The sequence below is a fragment of the Symphalangus syndactylus genome, chromosome 11 (assembly GCF_028878055.3).
Source record: "Symphalangus syndactylus isolate Jambi chromosome 11, NHGRI_mSymSyn1-v2.1_pri, whole genome shotgun sequence".
Classification (NCBI taxonomy): Eukaryota; Metazoa; Chordata; class Mammalia; order Primates; family Hylobatidae; genus Symphalangus; species Symphalangus syndactylus.
Window position 1 is genome coordinate 103,433,087 of NC_072433.2, and position 8,631 is coordinate 103,441,717.

The 8,631-nt window shown below is 38.8% G+C and overlaps 1 long non-coding RNA gene across 1 annotated transcript; it reads right to left on the minus strand.

Annotated features, from left to right (window-relative positions):
• Positions 1-685: 685 nt before the first annotated feature.
• LOC129493047 (uncharacterized) lies at positions 686-7,939 on the minus strand. The gene is made up of 3 exons (XR_008661018.2): positions 7,851-7,939; positions 6,260-6,370; positions 686-3,754 (listed from the first exon to the last, which is right to left on the minus strand). It is a non-coding gene; the product is annotated as an uncharacterized lncRNA (long non-coding RNA).
• Between the last annotated feature and the right edge of the window lie 692 nt (positions 7,940-8,631).

An 8,631-nucleotide genomic window follows, 5' to 3' on the forward strand; every position in this document is an offset into this window, starting at 1 on the left:
TGCATTTCCTGATGACTAGGAAATATTAATATTTATGTTGTATATATTTATATTAATATTTGGCCAAAGCATTTATAAAAAGTTGAATATCAATATTGAAACATTAATATTAAAATAATATTAAATATTCAACTCCTTTTTATAATTTTTTTTTGAGACAAAGTCTCTGCCACTCAGGCTGGAGTGCAGTGTTGCGACCTCAGCTCACTACAACCTCCGCCTCCTAAGTCCCAGCGATTCTCCTGCCTCAGCCTCCAGATTAGCTGGGATTACAGGCACCCGCCACCATGCCCAGCTAATTTTTGTGTTTTTAGTAGAGATGAGGTTGGGCCATGTTGGCCAGGCTGGTCTCGAGCTCCTGACCTCAAGTGATCCACCTACCTCAGCCTCCCAAACTACTGGGATTGCAGGCGTGAGCCACCGTGCCCAGCTCCCTTTTTGTAAATTTATTGTCCAATCAAATATCTACTTTTGTGAAGTACTTGTTTAAATTTAGATTTATTTTATAGCAGGTTGTTTGTCTTCTCATTAATAATTTGTGGAAATATTATATATATTCTAGATACATCTACCAGGAAATTTTAACACAGATTTCTAAATACCTTCTGGGTTAAAAAGGAAATCTTACTGAGATTAAAAACAATTTGGGACTAAATGAAAATGTGAGCACAGCACTTAAAAAAAAACTACACTCAGAGGTTGTATATAAAATTATACTCAAAAGGACATTTCATAGCTTTAAACGTCCTAATTTGACAATGAGAAAGGTTTGTAAAAATGCATTAAACTTATGCATTAAGAAGCTAGCGACAAATAATAAGGTAATCCCTCACCAAAAAAATAGAAAGAATATATAAACATATGAAATGCAGGAATTAATGGAGTAAAAGCAAAAAAGAAAAATTGATCAAGGCTGCAATTATGAAAAAGGAGGACATTCACAAAACAATGTTAGAAATAAGAAAGGAGACTAAGACCCTGTTAGGAGATTTAATACGTTAAAAGACATCATGTTCAACTTCATTACAATCAATTTGAAAGTCTACATTAAAAAATGGATGCTTTTCTAGGTAAATATAAATTCTAACACTGATTGAAAAGAGGTAATTACAGAAACATTACAAAGTTAATCAAAGCTAGCCAGAAGGCTCAGATCACCAATGACAGATAATTTGGGGGCTGTATCACTTCTTTCAGAACATAGAATAAAATGAGACGCTTCTCTACTCGTCTATGAGGATTGCATAACCATATACCAAGACTAAACAAAGGATAATGTGGGAAAAGAAAACTGTAGATCAATCACATTCCTGAACAAAGGTACACAAATCCTAAATAAAACATTAGCAAGTTAAATTCTTTTGTATATTAAAAGAATAATACATCTTAATTAAGTAGGGCTTACCCTTGGAATGCCAGCATTTTTCAGCATTAGGAAATCTATCAAGGTAATTCATTTGATCAAGAATTAAGAGGATAAAATCATCACATCATTTTGATAGATTTAGAATAAAACTTTAATGAATTAAAGACCCATTAATGATTAGAAAACTTAAAATAGAACTCAAAATGAAAACAGCTTTATTTTAATAAAGGAAAGAAACCCTATGCAAATATCATACTCAATAGTGAATCACCAGTTCGAAATCAGAAACAAAGACAATAAGGACACACTAGTATTGCTCAAAATCCTCACTAATGGTATAAAATAATAAAAAGAAATAAAACATAAATGTTGAACAGACGAAACTGTTTTTACTTGCAGATGCGATAATTTTCTACTTAGAAAAATCCATGCAAATCAACTGAAAAATGATGTCAATTAATAAGAGAATTCAGTAAGTTGGCCAGACACTATACCCAATTAATAAGCAATTGTGAAAATGTCATGAGGAAAAAAAGATGACATTTACAAAACTGTAAGCTATCCAGGAATAAACTTAATTAAAAAAATGTAAGACCTACATGGAAATAAATCAGAAATGATTTTCTAAAGATTTAAGGACACCTGAAGAAGAATTACTTAGATATCAGTGTACTTAGGAATTCTATCTGGGTGAAATTGGTCCACATTGTAATATACAACTATTGACTTCCTACGAAGACCACAAGTTTACTTTTCCTCTTATAAATTTGCCAAAATCTAAAGTAACAATTCATCTACCTGTCAAAATTAGATATGTTTTACTTTAGCCCCTTATCCTGATGATCCAAGCTGTTGTATTTTTATTTGCTTTGATTTGATTTGCTAGGTTTTGCAGAATTGAAAGGTGTGCCTCAAAATGTCCTCTAACCAAGTAGTCACTGGTCAGTTACAGCATGTCATACAATTGTTCTAGTTTCTAGAAAGAAAGAAAGTATGCTGGAAGGGGGAAGACAGCTCTTGACTGGTCTTTAGGCAGCAGGGAAATACAGATTGGCTACAATATGACTTGGTAATGCCAATGATCCTGGGAACCATGGATTTAATGCTATCAAAGAATACAGGGGATTTAAAGGAACCCCTGTTCTCTGGTTATGCTGAGATAATTGTCTCAGCATCTCTTGTGGACTGTGTGTGCATTTTTTCTGTTACAAAGGCAGGCTGGCACTGAGAAATGCAGCTATCAAGCTCTCATGGTTTATACGTATGTGCCATATATTTGAACCTAGCCTTGCAGACTGAACAGGGCCTAATTATCATGTCAGAGCTGGGAACTCCAAGATATCAGGACAGGAGATTTTGGGAGTCCATTTTCACAAAGGGCTTTGAAATTTTGGGAAAGAAACAGTCAAAGAGACTTTGATGTTTATGGCACTTGGAACACTGAGAATCATGCAACTGAATACAGAGAGAAGATGAATGCCGATCCCAAACTTTGAAGTTTAAGTGTTAGAATAGAGAAGTTTCCCGGTAAGTTAGTAGCTTATCTTGAGTCTGGAGGAAGTCACAAAGACATGCACCTTTTTAAGGCTGGGATGACCTGAAAAAATCGTGGCAAAATAAAGCACTCTAACACCATAACTCCGGATTCCAGGAGGAAACTACCAAGTACGTGGTGGTAGGATTGCTGCTTTATGCTTGCATCTTCATTTGGTTTGTCCAGGGAATGGTGATGGCATGTCCCGGTTCCAGTCCTTAAAGCACAGTTCAGGCTGGTAAGTCTAGAAATAATGTCCTGCCAGGAATGGTTACAGCTGCTTTGGTGATTTGTCCATGTCTGCTAACCACATTTCTCTACACAGATAATGGAGACTGTGTAGCTAAGGTGATCTTCAGTTGGGGATAGGAGGCCAGGACCACATTCTTATTCATTGCCCTTCTCCCAGTTCCACTCCTACCCTGAGAGTGAAGCAGGAAAACACCTGCCTACCTCAGGCTCATTTTGAATGTGGCAGACGACAGGCAGCAGCAGTAACAGTAGTAGGTAGATTTCTGGTTTTAGAACAAAAAACAACAAAATATCCTGTTTGACTAAGCTGGAAGGAAGCTGGCGAGCTCTGGAACAGGTGGGCTGTTAATTTTCCTTCTTTATACTCAATGAACTGGGCTTTTGTGTTCTACTCCACGAATCCCACATCCCCTACATGGTTTGGTGTAGTGAACAGCCCAGCTGACACCCAGGCAAGGGTTTTTTTGGAACACCAGCAAGCCAGGCACTGTTTCTGCTCCATTTCAGGTTTTGCATCTGATCTCAAGTTCACTGTTTAGCTTTTCCTTCAGTCAAGTTAGGATAATGACATGTATTGTCTTTGCTTGAAGATACTTTGCCTCCTGTGGGGAAGGAGGCTGAATAAGTTAGTTTCAAAATATGATGAACAGGTCCATGCAACAAACGGAGGAGCCCATTATTCAGCTGTCCAGATTACTTTTAGGTAAAAGAGAAGCCACAGCCACAATCTCTCAAGTGGAGACTTTAAAGCAATAACATCCAAGCACTTAGACAGATATTTTAAAACCACAATTTAAAATTATAATCATATTAAAAAAACAACAGGTTTGGCAGTAATGAGTTTTTTTTGTTGTTGTTGTTGTTTTTTTTTTCAGAATTCTTATTTTGCATATGACCCTTAATGCACCTGCCTCACCTTCTCTTTGGAATATAAATTGTCAGATTATTCATGGGTTTTTGACATAAAGTTCATTTGGCTCTGGCCACCTTGGAAAAGAGAGACTTGTTTAATTTTTTTTTCTTTTAAGTTCTACATGCTCTCTGGGGCATTTGGAAAGGGTGGTTGAGTAGAATTTGGTATATTTGTAAGACTTTAAAAAATTAAACATCATAGGATGAAAAGGAAGGCCACAAAAAGGAACTACTGTTTGCATAAAACCTACGTTCCTGACTTTGCCAAATTTTGTTCCAGAGGTTAATAACCTTCTGTTTCAAAACAGGAAAGAAGCTGAATCACAGGGAGTCACCTCCACATGGGCTTTGCTAGATAATTATTCAGCTGACAGTTTAGGGAGCTTTATAAACCCTGCTTCATGGTCTCTGAAGACTGAATTCATTATGTCTTAAACAACAACAAAAAAAATCCCATTGGGATTTTCAGATCTTCATACTTTGTTTAAATATGTGGTTTACCTGTTTAAACACTTGGCAAAGAGGATTTAAAAATGCCTTTCTTAACAGTTACATCTCAGACTTTAATTATTCCTATTTTTGATCTTCTAGCTGTAGATCTAGAATTAAACAGTCTTCCTTTAATGTGGGTAGCTGCTTTAAAAAAAAGAAAGCGTTTTTCAACTTATAGACTTAAATTTTTTTGTCTGTATGAACAGCTTGGGTGGAGAGAGAAAAGAAAGTGCCAATTTATGGCCTTTTGTTTTACTGGGAAGCTGATTGGTAACTTTTTGGAAATGTCTGGAGCATCAGACTGGGAAAGGCATGAGGAGTGCTCGGAGTTGCTCACGTCTCTCACCAGAGGTTTACATGAAGATGGACTTTGCTCCCAAGAGGCTGTGTGAGCCGGGAGGACTGGAGTCTGATAGGGAGAGGGTATTGTGTGGTGCTTATAAGTTTTACCTAAGTGGCAAAAAAGACAATTTTACCTTAGAGAACTCTTTTAACTCAACTCCCTTGTTGTTGTAGCTTTAAAAAGATAGCTGTTGAGGGGAAATATTTTAAAGCCCAAAGCAGTCTCCTAGGCACCAGCCGTATTTAGGGAGAATTAAGAACATAGCAGAGCTGCCCTTTTCCTTGGGTGATATTGGTGGGGTTGGCATATATGAGTATTTGAGTTTCTTATAGTTAAGTCTATATCTGTTTGTGAACTGTGAATATGTATTTCTCTCTGTGTGGGGAAGGGTGGATATACAGAAATGTGGGTAAACAGTTCCAGAAAAAGAGGAACTGTCCCAAGAACAGGAAGGATGGAGCCACTCTAGGATCACAATAAACAGGCAGGGAGAGAGTCCAACTGTGTGTTGCAAGATGATGGATTAACTCAATGTCCTGAGCAAAGAGCTGACTGGCCAGTCTCTATCACCTCTCTTTTGAAAGATGAAACCCCTGAAGAACCCTGCTAATTATGAGATGTCACTCAGGCAAAAGGAAGCAATAATAAAAGAGTCAACACATATGCTGCTAACTGTAATCCAGACACTGTTATGAGTGCTTTACCTGCATAAATTCATTGAATCCTCACAACATCCCTATTAAGGAAGAGTGATTTTTACCCTCATTTTACAGATGTGGACACTGAGACAAGTGGTAGAGCAGCATTTTAGCTCAGATAGTCTAAGACCAGAGTCCATGCTATTAATGACTACAAGTTTAATAGTGAGAAAAAATTAAGTAGACAGCAAGTCAAGGTGGGAAATGCTGTGACAAGACTCGAAGGACATCAGATGGAGCAGGGGAAGTCCCACGGAAGGAACTGGAGATAAAAGACAAGGAGACTTTCTCTGTGTGCTACCAGAACCAGAATCCCTACTGAGTCAGTCCCTGCCAGATTCCAGCTAGACGTGGCCTCTCTCTAGGGGCAAGAGACAGCCAGTGGGAATCATGGGAAAGCAGTTCCTTCTCTTTTGGCTCCAACTCACTCCCAGCCTGACTACATGTGTGCAATGTGGACAGGTACCCCCTGCCGGTGTTGGATTTGGAATCTCTCAGGTACTGCCCATGGTGCAAGTTGAAGATAGGTCCTAGGAGAGGATGAGCTGCCTGCTTGTGGTTGCCATTGATGAGGGGGTACCAAATGGTTAACAGACTTGCCTACCTAAGCCATCAGGTCTGCGGAGAGAAGCGCAGTGAACCCAGTAGCAACAAATACTTACCTACAGAACACTGTCCCCATCATGACCCTAGGAAGGCTTTTACCTTCTTCCCTTTATAAAGAAGGACATGTAGGCTTGGAGAGGTTCAACAGCTTACCCACAGTTCTGCAGCTGCCAATGAACAGAGCCAGAATGAGTGAATCATGACTGCTCACTTGATCCGCCTAGTTCTCCCACAGGTGCCACACTAAGACCCAGGCTATTCTTCTTTGCATGACATTATACAACTCCTTCTTTTCTTATTAAGTTTGGGTGCATTTGACTGCCCAAACCCTAACTGAAAGTTATTTTATGTTTCACATGGAACACTAATGAACATAGGTGTGTTTAAAATTATCAGAGCTTTGAGGAAGGTGGCAAAAATGACTCATTTCTCATCTCTATCTACAAATGGCAGGGGTGATACTTTGGGGCTTTGGAGTGAAGTGAAATCACAGGTGCAAAATTCAGAGGTGTTGGCTTACAACCAGGGAACTGGTTCATGTCCACTCCAAACCAGAAAGTTCCACAGCCCCTACTCCTTCTCACAGATGAGACATGTAGGTCAAATCAAAACTTAGCTCTGGTGTTACCTTGTTCTCATGGGAGAATTTCAGGGGGCAGATAAAGCATGGGCTTTAGGATCCTTGGGATACAACATAAGCAAGAATTACACATTACTAAATACTTTCTACGTGCCTTTTCCTTGGCATGAATTATCTCACTGAATTTGTACACCACACTTATGAAGTGAAGACTTTTCGTAGGCCCATTTTATAGATGAGGAGACTAAAGTTAAAGTAGATGAAGTAACTTATTCAAATTATGTGACCCCAGAGCTTAAGAGAGTAACTGTTAGAAATATTCTGTCTTCCACTCTGATTAGGTTTGTGATGGCTGATACTGAGTGTCAACTTGATTGGATTGAACGATGCAAAGTATTGATCCTGGGTGTGTCTGTGAGGGTGTTGCCAGAGGAGATTAACATTTGAGTCAGTGGGCTGGGAAAGGCAGACCCACCCTTAATCTAGGTGGGCACCATCTAATCCACCTGCCAGCATGGCCAGGATATAAGCAGGTAGAAAAACATGAAAAGGCTAGACTGGCCTAGGCTTCCAGCCTACATCTTTCTCCTGTGCTGGTTGCTTCCTGCCGTTGAACATCAGACTCCCAAGTTCTTCAGCTTTGGGTCTTAGACTGGCTTCCTTGCTCCTTAGCTTGCAGATGGCCTATTGTGGGACCTTGTGATCATGTGAGTTAATACTACTCAATGAACTCCCATATATATATACACACATATATATATGTATATATATATGTGTATATATATGTATATATATGTATATATATGTATATATATGTATATATGTATATATGTATATATATGTATATATATACACACACATACTCATGCAATCATATATATATTTATATATCATAAATCATATATAATATATGTTTAAATCATAAATATATTTATGACTGTGAGTGTATATATATGGGATACATATTTACATATACATATACATATACATATATATATATATATATATATATCCTACTAGTTCTGTCCCTCTAGAGCACCCTGACTAATACGTTACATTACACATACCTGTTACAGTGGATGGAGTACTTGTGGTCTGTGGTCTAAAGGGAAACCTGATTCTGCCCTGTTTCCCAGGCTCTTGAACCTTGGCCTCTGAGGCCGTGGGAGTCCTGAAGAGGGAGCTCACTCAGCCCCAAGAGGAAGGAAGAACCTCATCATTTCCCCAAATGGAGCCTCCCACTTCCTCACCTCCAAATGGATTTGGAAGAACTCCTGGGTTTATCTGGCTTAGAATTAAGGTTCTGAAAGAGAAAATGATTTTGGGGCTGTATAATTTCGAGTCTGGTCAGGGGGCCCCCACCGTGGGTAGAATATATTTTTAAAGGCCAACTCTGACTTACTGGGTGGAACCTTCAGTTCTTTCTGTGGCTAAAGGAAAAGCTTTGTGAGCTAGAACTAGCCACAGAGGAATATGATGTCAGGTGCAGTTTCCCCCACAGGGCAAAACTGTAATGCGGAGCATGGGATTCAGTCAAATATATCCACTTCTACAACTTGCCTGGAGTTCAGGGCTAAACATTAAGACAAGCAGCCTCTAAGTTTTCTCTCCAAATCATGGTACAGCATTTTGGAAGTGAGCTAATCTTTAGAGACAGATCATTTGATAAATGCAATCTCTTTATTTTATCCATTTTACAACTGAGGATACTGAGATGTGGGGGCTTTTCCAGGGTCATTCCTTGAGTGACAGGTCTGAGACTTCAACCCATGTTTCTTAACTCCCTTGTCCAAATCCCAACAGTTGCTTATGTCCAATGGCTCACTCATGCGTTTGAGTGCTTGATGC